This window comes from Vanessa cardui, chromosome 22 (assembly GCF_905220365.1).
Source record: "Vanessa cardui chromosome 22, ilVanCard2.1, whole genome shotgun sequence".
Classification (NCBI taxonomy): domain Eukaryota; kingdom Metazoa; phylum Arthropoda; class Insecta; order Lepidoptera; family Nymphalidae; genus Vanessa; species Vanessa cardui.
Window position 1 is genome coordinate 10811988 of NC_061144.1, and position 13895 is coordinate 10825882.

General features: G+C 32.6%; 1 protein-coding gene across 1 annotated transcript in view; it reads left to right on the forward strand.

The window, feature by feature from the left end:
• The first annotated feature begins 281 nt into the window (after positions 1-281).
• The window catches only part of LOC124539292 (facilitated trehalose transporter Tret1-like), a 105651-nt gene continuing 92037 nt past the window's right edge, over positions 282-13895 (forward strand). Inside the window, exon 1 of the mRNA XM_047116629.1 lies at positions 282-487. The gene's annotated coding sequence lies outside the window, so the exon portion shown is untranslated. The remainder of the gene's footprint in view (positions 488-13895) is intronic.

Below are 13895 nucleotides of genomic sequence, written 5' to 3' on the forward strand. Positions count from 1 at the left end.
TATCAAGTGGTTGAAAACATTAATTAAGGTTACAATATAAATGGCCGGCGACCATCAGAAAGCTCTATGCGTAGAGTTTATTTTTCATTCATACTAAACGACGAATACATGTGTCCGACTTACTAACACAGATAAGCATCCAAAAACCATTTACAATGTAAAATGAATCTAAAAGATTAGGCGGTAAGCTCGGATTTTGTTTAAGCGTTCGACAGCGTTGCACATGGGGTATAGTAAACAACAAGGAGAGACGCCGGCGCACCGTCAGTCAGTCACTGATAGTTCAGTTGAAAGCAGGCAGCTATTGAGCGCCACGCGCCGGTCGAAACGCGCACGCGATCGAATAACGAATAAAAATAATTTCGGGTGTCCCACTAGGGTGCATTCTAGCACAGTGAACATTTCTAATTCATACATATAATTTGTGTTACGTGTTCTGTAAGTGAATTGTTCTCTGGTCCAGCTCGTGCAGATGCTGTGATGCATGGTAAGTGATTTTGAAACGATTCTTGCAACGCTTTGAATGGTCCCATTGTGTGGCGGTGCGTCTTTTTGTTTTGAAGCATTAGCATCAATAGCACTTTCATCAGAGCCAGTTTTATTTACAAGTTTATCAATTTCTAATTAAAGGGCAGTAAACGTGTTAATGGCGGTTGTTAAGTTTTACGAGTTTAGCTCGAAATGTATATTTTAGCTTCATGTAGTAAACGTTTGTTTGACTGTACTTGAACTTCTTCGGACCGCGTTTCGTTTGTGTTTGTATTATCTAGCTCGTTAAATGATTATGGGAATTCTGTGATAACTTTGATACTTGAGTCATTATTTTAATACTACACAAGATTTAATGCTCTTCGTCTGATGAGGGATTCCTTTAACGTCACGTTCCGTTATCTATTCCTAGTAATTTAGATATATTTATGAAGATTTATATTCATAAACAGCACTTTATGCCATAACTTGAATATTTATTAGTATTCATTTGTGGTTTCTTTTTGTTGTTGTATAATGATTCGGCCCAGACCTTGGTATTTGAATAATCCTTGCAAAATGTTATCTTATCAATGTAAACACCTTTTATCATTCAATTAAGATAAAGATGACTCTAATCGAGAATCTAACGCTTTTGATTGATTTACAAAAGCGATAAGATTTGCCATTATTATGATAATAATGAGAATGTTATTATAAATAGTGGTAATGACTTTTCAATTATCTAACAAAGTCCTATACCTTAGCGTTATAAAAATCAGAAAAAAAGGTTTTATTTCTAAAATGATTTAAAACGAAATACAATATTATTTAATTCCAAATATTAAAATTTTGATGCTACCTAGCAATGAAATGTACATTAAAATAATTTTATATGAAATAAATAATATGATAGAAAGCATGCACAAGTTATAATACTTCAAAAAAGATAATTATTAAAATAATTCCCATAAATGGCGTACTATTTAGAAAGATTATCGGCAACATCGGTCTTTATAGAGTGGACCCTGACTCCGTAAACGGTTTTTATTAATTTTATAACATCTAATAATCTTATAAAAACCATAATTTCAAAACAATTACTTAATTTCACTTACTTAAAGCGTATCAAAGTAATGCTGGTACTTCAATCAAATTTAACATTTCAAGTTTTATAACTTTATTTAATAATTTTCACCCTTTTAAAACGGAAATAGTAATTTTAAGTTATACATAGTAACGTCTGATAATAATTGTTATTATTACGTAGGAAAATATATCCATTGTGTTATTACTTCGCCCATGAGGGCTAGGTCAGATAGCAATCTACCAGAGCAAAACATATAACCTGTTATATCTAGATTTAAAGATTTAGATCCTGCTGCTCTGGAAAAATGTTGCGTTGTATATTTATTAATCGTTGTTTTTTTGTTGATGCATTGATCAATTTAACGCTTTGTTGATAGGACTGGTTCATTATTAATTAAGATATCAGCAAATGTGGGGAATTCTGTTAGCGCTGTTATTATTTCCCTGTTCGTGATTCGTTTGCTTACTTTGATCTGTATATGTTAAGTTACTTTTTAATGTAAAAAATGTATATTTTGTAATTTCAAAATTAAATATTATTTATTATTGGAAATATACACAATTATTATTTTGGTGTTTCTTTTTGAGCAGTTCTTTTTTGATTGTGTTTTGTAATATTTTGTATAATTTTTACATTTATAATTTCGGTTTTCTAAAATTGGGTTTGGGATTTAATTATTTAGCGGGACCAATAAATGGCATTTTTATTCTTTATATATCTTTAATAGTTATTTGAAGACGTTTACAGTTTAGATGGATTAATGAATGATTTATACTTAAAGTAACAGCCCATTTCTGGGTGATGGACTGCATTGTTGTGTGAGGGTTTAATGCTGTTTGTTTATTATATCTATCTATTCTAAATAATAACCAATATGTATGTTGTTCAAGCAAGTTTTTGACGGACATTTTTGATTCAGCATTTTCTAAGAAAAGAAATGTGAGGCTATCAATGAATGTAGAATTTATGGAAAAAATCGACAAGATATATCATAAAGTGACAAAGAGTGGAAATAATTTTCGTAAAAAAAAAAAAAAATTTAATTATTTTTTTTTATCTACATATGCGTCTATGTTTCACAGATTAAAATAAAATCTTTACAAGAAACGCCGCGGGCGGTTGGAAGTGTTACATAATTTAAACAATACCAAATCAATCCGTCAGACAAGTGAACCCGGAAAGTATCACTTGGCACACTTTGGAGTGCTCAGTATAAAAAAATAAAAAATATAAGCGATCGTAAAGAACAGTCATTGTGTTAATGCAAACAAAGGCTGTATGGATATTTCAAAAACAGAACGGGTTAAATTTGAGTTATTACGCTTAAAAAAGGTTTTACTATTGAAATTTTTCGACAATGCTGGCCAGCATTGGATTTCAAATTGGAATGGAATGTAACTACGAAATAGTATATTTAAAAAAATTAATCCTTCCCTTTTTTTGTTCATACATTTTAACTGTAGTGCCTTAAATTGCCGTTCTCTGATTATTGAAGACCACTTCAATGCCAATGGTAGCTTCTAACCCCTCTTAGACAATTCTACTATACATAAGCAAAACGAATGGTAGCTTTAATGGCAGTGGACCATAAATGTCCATCTGTTGATGTTAAAATGATAATTTTGTTGCAGTGATCATGGAAGAATTTTTTTAACCCTTTGTGCGATTAGACCGGGATAACAACAATTGCATTTATTTTTATTAATAAGTCATATATTAATCGAAGACCAGTAGTTAAAACACGAGAATCTTTACCGAAAGCTACAGGTTCATGTCTGGAATAACTCATATAATATATATGTGTTTAATTTCTGCAATAATTCATATCAGACAGGCCATTCATTCTGCATCGAGTACTGTACAGGTTGTTACTTTACAGTAATACTTAGTTCAGCGGTCGTATTGCTCTTATGGGTAGTTTACAAGGGTATATAGGCTAAATTAGAAACAATAAAATGCTCAAGTAGGTGCGACAATATTGCGTGCTAAACTATGAGCAGAATTTTTTTTGTATTAATTTTGTAAGTTGAAAAGTCAAAACAAATCCTTCATTAAATATTTTAGTGATTCTCATTGATTGTCAAATTAACGTCTAACTAAGAAGAGATGGCGAACGAAACTTTAGGGCTCCGAGCCCAAAGGGCCTTAAGACTAAGACTCTGCTTTTCGTCCGTCTGACCTTTCACCAGACTATACGTCACGAAAAGTTATAGTTAAACATAGTTACGTATTAATTTTCACTGATGATGTATTTCTATTGCCGCTATGACAACAAAAGATAGAATTAAATAAATGTTTAAGGGACTACTGGACTACTCACACTTGGCTGGATTTTTTAATATTATTTTGAAATCATAAACCGCTTGCTCAAATTATGTACACTATAATATAACTAATATAACAGCCCGGATAAAATTATTGGTGATATAAATTATTGTACTACACACGTTATTACCACACATATATCGTATATTGTTATTGTATGTTATTTGGTGGGTAAAGAGTTAAGGCTTATTTTATTTGAAGAGTTTTCATTTTGAAATCTACTTCAATACATTTAATTAGAGATTTAAAAGGGTTTTCTTGAATGCTTTCTTACCAGATATAAATATGATTGCCATTATCGTCACAGCTATTTTAATTTTATATTTCAATTCAGGAAGTATGTTTATAAAATTTCTTCATTCCGTAAATTTCTTGGTACGCGATACATTCCACATGATTCCGATGAATACACTCGAAGTAAAAAATGTATTTCAAAAGGCCACATTTTTATATTTAATCAGAAAAATGTATATTTACATTAACCAAGATCCACTTTGTCAGGTCTGTTTTCTAAAATAAACAATACTATACCGACTCGGCTAACAAACTAACGAAGTAAAAAAAACATGTGACATTAGAGCGTTTGGTGAAATGTTTGAGGAAACATTTGGCCAAAGTTTGTTCAAATTGTTTATACAGTAGAGTAGTGTGAATGGGCACGGATGTGTTAACGAAAAATACATTATAGAGTAAATTGTAACTTTGGACACGTGTCGTATTATATTTGTGTGTGTGTGTGTGTGTGTGTGTGTGTGAAAGTGCGTATACGCATAAATGTCTTAATTTGAGTGTGAGATAAATATGTACATTTGTATTTTATGTAAAGTCGATGAGTTCATGAGTGATGATTTTCTTTGCAATATTTAACACTAGTATTCGCCCGCGGCTTTGTTCGCCTTTTAGGGTGTTTGTTGTCATGAGTCACACAAAAAAGTAGCCTATATCCTTTTTTGGAGTTCAAGTTGTCACCAAATTTGATCAAATTCGGTTCAGCGGTTTGGTCGTGATAAAATTTCATTAGTTTTCTATGTTGTTATGGATATGAGTGTTTGTGGTATCGTTGTTACTTCTGATTTTTGATAACAAAAATGCTTTTGCTACTTACATTGGGACCAGACTTATGTATGTGAGGTTGTTCAATATTTATTTATTTATATTTAGAATTACTTATATGTGAAAATACTTAACAGGACTTGTCCTGAACAAATAGAACTATTCGTCACCCTACGATAAGTCACTAGTCTTACTGAACTAACTGCGTTCGAAGCGTTTCAGAGGCAAGTAAATCAATGGATATACTGTATTTAATTTATTCAATATTGCCAATAATTACCATGACTGTTTGTCGTTACACAATATCTACGCAACGACACCTTTGATATAGCTCTCTACAAATTGTTTGAAGGTTACCCTGATGCAATCAACGGGTATTTTGATTTAATCAAAATTAATCCGACGCTGGACAGCTTGTATAATTGAACTTAGAAATAATCAATTTCAGTGCGAGGTAGCCGATTATTTGAATAAATAAATATTGGACAACATCACGTACATTACTCGGATCCCAATGAAGTAGCTAAAGCACTTGTGTTTTGGAGAATTAGCAGTAACGACGGTCCAACAAACACCAAAGATGACATAAAAAACTGATGAACTTTTTCTACATTGACTCGGCTGGGAAACGAACTCGGGAATTCAGAGCAGACGCATGGAAACAGTGTACCCACTACTCGACTGGGGGGTCGTCATTTATTTAGTACTTTAAATGCTTAATCGAAAAAGCATCTGACCACTTAACAAACCCCTCATTGCAGCAGGTGATGAACGAGATACAAGCTTTATCGATAAAAGGTGATATCTGCTCAACAATGGTAAATATTTTAAGACGTTTTGGTCTATCAAAGGACAAAGCCTATCTTAGTCAATATGGTCAAGTGGATATGCGATATTTGTAACGGTAGCCATACATTGAATTAATGACACAGGCTTAAAATAATATTAAGACATAAGTAATGAAATTAGTATGACTATGAAACATAGAACAACATTTTATATAAATTAATAATAATAGTTCTGATCAAACTAAATCAATAATATATATACTTTACAGAATTAAAGCCTTTTACATCAGAGATGTTACACTCAAACGTTACACGAAAAACGTTGTATCCATAAAAGACAAAGTACATTATGTTAATCCTCCTAAATTAAGTTTCCATTCTCAAAACCGAAATCCTCTATATTTTATCGGATTAAATCACTTACTCATAAAACTTAACCCACACTTACTAGTCTTAGATCTTGTAATAAATCATTACGGAGTCATAAGGAAGAGTTAATGAAGTTGTAGAGGCGGCGTGGACATCGACATGGCGCCGATAACTTTCAATAAATGTACGTCGTAATGAAACGAACATCTATCTTCGCTGGCAGCGGTTTGATTACGGCTAATGTTCTCGACATAGCTGAGACTTAAAATTTTAATCGTATAATCCAATAGAAATGACGTCACGCGATATTAAACGATGGCCCAGTTGGAACGCGTGTACCTTAACCGATGATTGCGGGTTCAAACCCAGGCAAGCAACAATGAATATTCATGTGCTTAATTTGTGTTTGTAAGTCATCTCGTGCTCAGTAAAAAATCACGAGAAAACTTGCATGTGTCTAATTTCATAAAAGTTCTGCCGCATTTGTATTCCACCAAACCGCATTGGGATAGCGTGGTGGAATATGTTCCAAAACTTTCTCTTAAAAGGGAGTGAATGAGTGAATTGAATATGAAACACGGAACGAAATTCATAGAGTATCGAAGAGTTAGATAGGGCGAAGTGGTTCAAATCATTAAATTATGCATAAATCAAGAAGGCAATTATAGGCAAAAGGGTCATAACATTCCATGGTTTACGGCGCATTGACGGTGTAAGGTTACGAGATGGTATTTATTAGCGATAATGTCTATGGGCGGAGGTGACCTCTTACAATTAGTTTACGTTTGGCCTTTTGATTTTTGATTTTACAATTATAAATCAAAATATTCTTTATTTAAGTGGGCTCATAAAAACACTTTCGAAACGTCATCTAACATAGTTGTATTAAACGTAATGATTTTAAAAGGTCCGGAAAATAGATTTTGACGACGAACGGGCAAGAAGTTACATAGTTACTCTTTTCCACTATTTTAAATACAGAATATGTTAGTAAACTATAAATTAAATGTTTATACATATGTCTTGCTAAGAAATCAAAATATACTAAATCTACGGTTTATTTAGATATAGTTTTGTATTGAGTAATATGCCTTACTTATTAATGTTTTGTCATGAGATTTAAATTCTTTAAGAGCCTAAGTGAATAATAACTGTGTCTCATTATAGATACAAACCTTATTATTGCCATTGTAACTAAGTTCAGTTAAGCTTTAGATTCTCTCTCTAATCGAACGTTTTCACCATATGCAGGTATTATATTATATTACATACTTACAATAAAACTTTAAGATTGAAAAAGAAACATAAAATATATTGTTGCTTAATATAATATACATATAGAGAATTCTCTTGAATCGTTCTATTAATAAAAAAAGTATTAAAATCTTGCGTTGTTTGTAAGATGTTAGTCTATGTCTTAGTTTACATATGGGACTAGCACTTTTTTTATATTATATAGAGATGCACAAATGTTAAGTTATTACTGTAATCTATAAAAACAAATACTATATAATGTGTAGTAAGAGACCTGTCTGTCCCATTGCTGGGCTTTTACTTCGATAAGGATTGGAGCTTATTCCAATATGCTGCTCTTTTGTGAAATGGATACCCATGTAATTTGCCACATTTTATTTTATTTAATTTAGATAAATGCAGGTCTATATCGCTGATCAAGAGAGAAGTTATGAACAAAAATTAGATACATGAAATTTAGTTTTGAACCTGCACGTGTTCTAACCACTGGGCCATCTCGGCACGCTCACTCTTACCACTATAATTACATTCTATCTACTGAACTATATTGTCATGTGTCATTGTTCTCATGTAAATATGTAATTATCTATACGTATAATAAAACTGGAGTGTCTGTTTGTAATATTATAATTACAGATCTTTAATAAAGATATATGTTTAAACAGTACATGTAACAAAATAACATATTTTTCAATTTTTGTATGGATTCAAATGTGCTTGTAAGTCTATTTCAATAAAGTATTTTTTATTTGACTCGGTACGCCGCTCCGAGGTCCCGGGTTCGATTCCCGGCCGAGTCGATGTATGTTAGTTTTCTACGTTGTCTTGGATCTGGGTGTTTGTGATAACGTAATTACTTCTGATTTTCCATAACACAAGTGTTTTAGCTACTTACATTGGGATCAGAGTGATGTATGTGATGTTGTCTCATATTTATTAATAAATTTGATTTGCATATCCATTGGTATTACAGAGTTACAAGAACGGACGTGTTTGAGTGTACATAACACTTTAAGACCACTAGTCACCCCCTCCCTTACTTCGCAGACGGACTCGCGGAAACATGTCGACTGTATCATTAAAAGCTATTTCAAACAATTTCGCTGTCCTAGTCTTCAATCTGGTCTGAGCATAATTACTGCGATGTTTTGAAACTACGAAAGCCATCAAGATAACATAGTGTTATGATTAGCAAAAAAACATTTTATAAAGTAGTACAGAAATGCATTTGTATAATATTATACTATTTTAGTAGCTACTAAAGTAGCTTGTACACTGGCCGACTTGGCTATGAATGCGAAATGATCATCAGAAATGCAATAGTCAATTTGAAATGAATATTTTGAATAATTCATTTCGTAGATGAACGACGAAGGTATACGCAATAGTAATATATATTTAGTACTGCACATAATGTGACGATTAGTACCCAATACAAGATTGATATGTACGGACTTTTTTGACGGGTCTTTTTGGTTGTTATTAAAAAGTAAGTCAACTTTTTAAAATTATGAATTTATAATGTGTTAAGATAAAAAAATACTCATTTATTTTAAATTAGTAAAACGAAATCGACAGATGTGATTAAAGATCTTAGTTCCTGCAATGTTTCTGGTTTTTTTTGGTTTCTTCAATATAACAAATAGAGAGAAGTTAAACCAAAAGACCAGGAAGGCAGAGCCCACCGTCAGATGTGAGAGAGAATGTGCTCCTAAGAGTTACTTGGATGCATTAAGTTTTGATCATATGTTTGTATTGTTGAAGGCAGTGATCGTTTCTATTTGCATATTTTTATGTAGCGACGTTCGTGTAATCAAATTTAACATGTTCTTCTGTCTTATTATATAAATTCTGTTTGATTGGAAAATATCAGGCGAACAATGCAATATTATCAATATTAGAAACTATCCTTAACATCACCAAAGTGTTATGCCTTGTGCTTGTATAGCCTGGCTCACTCACCCATCAAACCAGACCATTGTTAGTTTTTGCGTTTGTTGAGATGCACTGCGAAGCTATCAGAATATTTTCAAACATTTTTGGTTTGCAATACAGTAGTAATTTATTTTATTACAGCAAGAATTTGCGTAATTTCACATCGTCGAAAGTCAATTCAAGAAATGTTAATAAATCGAATGGCAATTAAGGATTTATATTCTTCTATTCAATATCAAGTATCGAATTACCAAGAAGTAACGGATGCCATTTAAACACTGCATTCATACGTTACATGATTTATCGTCATGATCATTTCCTAATATAGTAGTAACAGCATGTAAATTTTCCCACTGCTAATTTAAGACCTTTCTCCTTTTTTAAGGAGAAGGTAAGGACCAATTTTCCCAACGATGCTCCAGTGGGAGTTGACGGATTCACGTTAAAATCCCGTCACCAAAAATGATAGATTATTTGTCTATAATAGAACATCTTTATATTTTTCATACCTATATTTAATTGAAGTCAGAACAGTGTGCATGCACCTTTACATTAATAGAACTATGAAATTCTTAACATAATGTAAAACATATTTATGTAATAACATAAAATAGTTATAAAAACAATAAATAAATAAATTTATTCATTTTATATACCGTGAAAATTTTACTTTCACTTAACGGCTTTACGATATGCTATGTCGTAAAGTATTGTGTTTACGCAGTTGCTGTAGTTCCTTGTATGTAATTAAGTTGAAATATTCTTGGATTAAAGAAATCGTATATATGCTCCATGTAATACGTTGTTTAAAAAATCATGATTTGTGTTTGTTTAAATTATGCTTTATAAATATAACAATTACATTACATCACTTGACGGTAGGGCTTTGTACAGTGCCCTAAAGGTAGGTACAATCCACTGATCAGATATTTTACCGCCAAATAGCAGTACTTACAAATATTGTACTACGGTTTGAAGGGTGAGTAAGCCAGTGTAACTACTGGCACAAGGGACGTAAAATCTTAGTTCTTAAAGTGGGTGACGCATCGGCGATGTAAGGAATGGTAAACATTTCTTACAAGCCCATTGTATATGAGGTGGTGGTATGGTGGTGATCACTTACCATCACCATTTGCTCGTCTCCCCCTATATCTCACTTGTGAAAAATTAATAACTGATTTCGATTGATACACAATGTTGATACATACGAGAGTCCTTTAAATGTATTTATTATCCAAATCACTTATCAAATTCTGGCTCGTGATCGTGTTCTGAGTTGAGTTTCGAGTTCTCACTGAATAGCGATAGTGATATGCGTGTTCTATCTATTGGTTAATCTCTATGATATACATTAATTTTGATTTTTATTGCATGCAAGAACGAAAACGACACGATTTCTTTTAAACTTCACTATCAAATATATTTACATAATTGTAAAATGTTACCAGGATAAAAAAATATAGGTGCATAAAATGCTTTTAATTCTGTTTGAGCTATCTCTGTTATTTTGTAGTCGTCCGCGGTTTATCTCGCGTTTTAGGGTCTTGGTTTTCATGTGTCAAAAAGTTGCCTGTGTCCTTCTTGGCGTTCAAGTTTGCTTCATACCAAATTTCATCAAATATGCTTTAGAATTAGCAAACTATGTTCGAGATATTATAGTGCATAAAAAAGTAAATTTAGCCCATAAATTTCCCACTGCTGGGATAAGGTCTCTTCTTCAATTAAGGTGCGGGTTTGGAACATATTCCACCTGTTCCAATACGGGTTTGTGGAATGCATATGTGGCAGAATTTCGATGAAATTAGACACATGCAGGTTTCCTCACGATGTTTTCCTTCACCGCCAAGTACGAGATGAATTATAAATACAAATTAAGCACGTATATATATAGTGGTGCTTGCCTGGGTTTCAACCCGCAATCATCGGTTAAGATGCACGCGTTCTAACCACTGGGTCATCTCAGCTCTTGAGAGACGCTTCACGTGTTTTCCGAGACATGTAAATTTGACAATCTCAACTTAATTGACTTGAAACCCAGATGTATTTATTACCGTTACCTTTAATTAAGGGTTAGAAGAAGATATACGCAAAGAAAGAAATATATTGTATATAAGTAATAGTTAACGTATAGAGACGTAGTCACTTTGTCTGTCTATCTGCAATTTCACGGCCAAACTGCTTGATCGAATTTAATGAAACTGTTTTGAGTTTTAAATAGGAAAGAGATACAATACTTTTTTATCTAAAACTTGGCGAACGACTTCTAAAAGGCGAATAAAGCTGAGGGCGACAGCTAGTTTGAAATATGTTAATTATATAAATTTTTATAAATAAAAAAAAAACCGCCTTCAAAAATGAACTAAAAAGAAAAAAATAATCAGTTACATCCATAACCAATTTACGATTTTTTAATCACCTCTCAAAGTCGGTGCCTACATTGCTAATATAGGTACCTACATAATACACAATACATACATACAAAAACTAAATCTATTTATTGTATAGATGACACCATTAGACAAACCTTACTATCGATACAAATTAAATGATTTCAATATAGGAATTTATTTACTTTGTTGGCACCGACTTCAAAAGGTGATTAAAAAATCGTAAATTGGTTATGGATGTAACTGATTATTTTTTTCTTTTTAGTTCATTTTTGAAGGCGGTTTTTTTTTATTTATAAAAATTTATTTACTGCTTTTCAGTGTTGTTTTGCTATTTATAATTACAATTGGTAGTGTTTGTCATTCACTTTATTATACTCAGTACATTTCGGCTTTCGACTCTAAACATAACCGAACGCCGTTTCAATACGATGTGGACTGCAACTAAAATTAAGCGTTACCTAAGTTACAATAGCCTAATGTTAACTGCTTATCGCCAATTAGACAATACCATTTTTTCCCGATGCAATGCCGTTAATCATTGAGGAGTTCTCCTGGTAGTCCACCATCAGCTAGACTTCATCATAGGCATGTTTACTAACATCAATTGCTTGACGACTATCTTAAAGAAATAGAACTAAACCCGTAAAATAGTTACTTACTACTAGGTTCTGATTACCAGTTGTGGTCTTCATCATCAGTTCCACTTCATCAAATGTCACTTTTCGTGAGCATATGACCAAGGCACTTCGAATAAAACCGAAATCACTATAGGTTTGCCTATAAAATTTGAGGAGTTCCCTCGATTTCTCCAGGATCCCATCATCAGATCCTCTTCTCCTGACAATGGGACCACCTGTAAAACATGCCCTTTCAAACAAAAAAAGAATTATCAAAATCGGCCCAGCCATCTTCGAGTAATTCGGTAACATACATAAAAAATAAAAAAAAAAAAAAAAAAAAGGCCCCGACGAATTGAGAACCTCCTCCTTTTTTTGAAGTCGGTTAAAAATGTAATAATACACTTAACTACTGAGTATCTTATTTCGTAGACAAATAAACACCTGTGTAAAACTTTATCAGCTGTCTACCGCCATCTTGTATATCTGGTTACATTACTTATATTATAAAACGATCTTCCTATTTTCAACCGACTTCCAAAAGGAGGAGGTTATCAATTCGTCTGTATTTTTTTTTTTTTTTTTTTTTTTTTTTTTTTTTTTTTTTTTTATGTTTGTTACCTCATAACTTTTCACTGGGTGGACCGATTTTGATAATTTTTTTTTTGTTTGAAAGGTAGTGCTTCCCGTGGGGTCCCATTTTTTTTATTTTTTTTTCTGATGATGGTATCCATGTGAAAACGACATAAGTTTTAAATTTGCATTACATATATGCGCGACAAATAGGTGAATAACTGAAAATCACGTTAACCAATTTTGATAATTCTTTTTTTATTATAAAACATATACTTCAAGGGTAATTTGGTGAAAGTTTGGTAAGGTTCTGAGCACAGGATCCATGACAAAGTAACGGAACGCAAGGGAACGGAACAATTCTGAGGAGCACGTTAGCGATACTCGGTCGAATCTTTTATTTATAGGTTATTTGGATATTTGAGTCACCTTCCGTAATGTGGTTATGTTTATGTAATTATCATAGTCGAATATTATAATCAACTAGCTACCCACCCCGGCTTCGCACGGGTGCAATACTGATACTAAATATACTACAGAATTTGTTTATTTACGACATCACATCGCAAACTTCTAAAATTATCAGTGTTTCTTTACTATATTGTTCATGTATTATATACACAAACCTTCCCCTTGAATCACACTATCTTTTAAAAAAAACCGCATCAAAATCCGTTGCGTAGATTTAAAGATATAGGGACAGAGAAAGCGACTCTGTTTTATACTATGTAGTGATGGAACTCCTATACGGCTCGCAGTTAGGGTGCGATATGGGGCAGAATTTCTTACTATCTTTAATCAAATTTTGTGTATGTGATATGATGTCATATGATGTACGAAATATAGTTGGTCTTTTTCAAAGTTTTTTTGCTGAGTTCGATTACAGCTCTTTCGAGGGATCCTTGTAGTTTACGCCGCGTGACGTATTAAATCCGCATTTTCGAAAGTCTATTTTTGCTTTATTCGCAAGTTTCCTTTGAAATTGTCCTCGAAGTAGTTTCTGACTCATATAAACGGAACGCTTAATCTATCC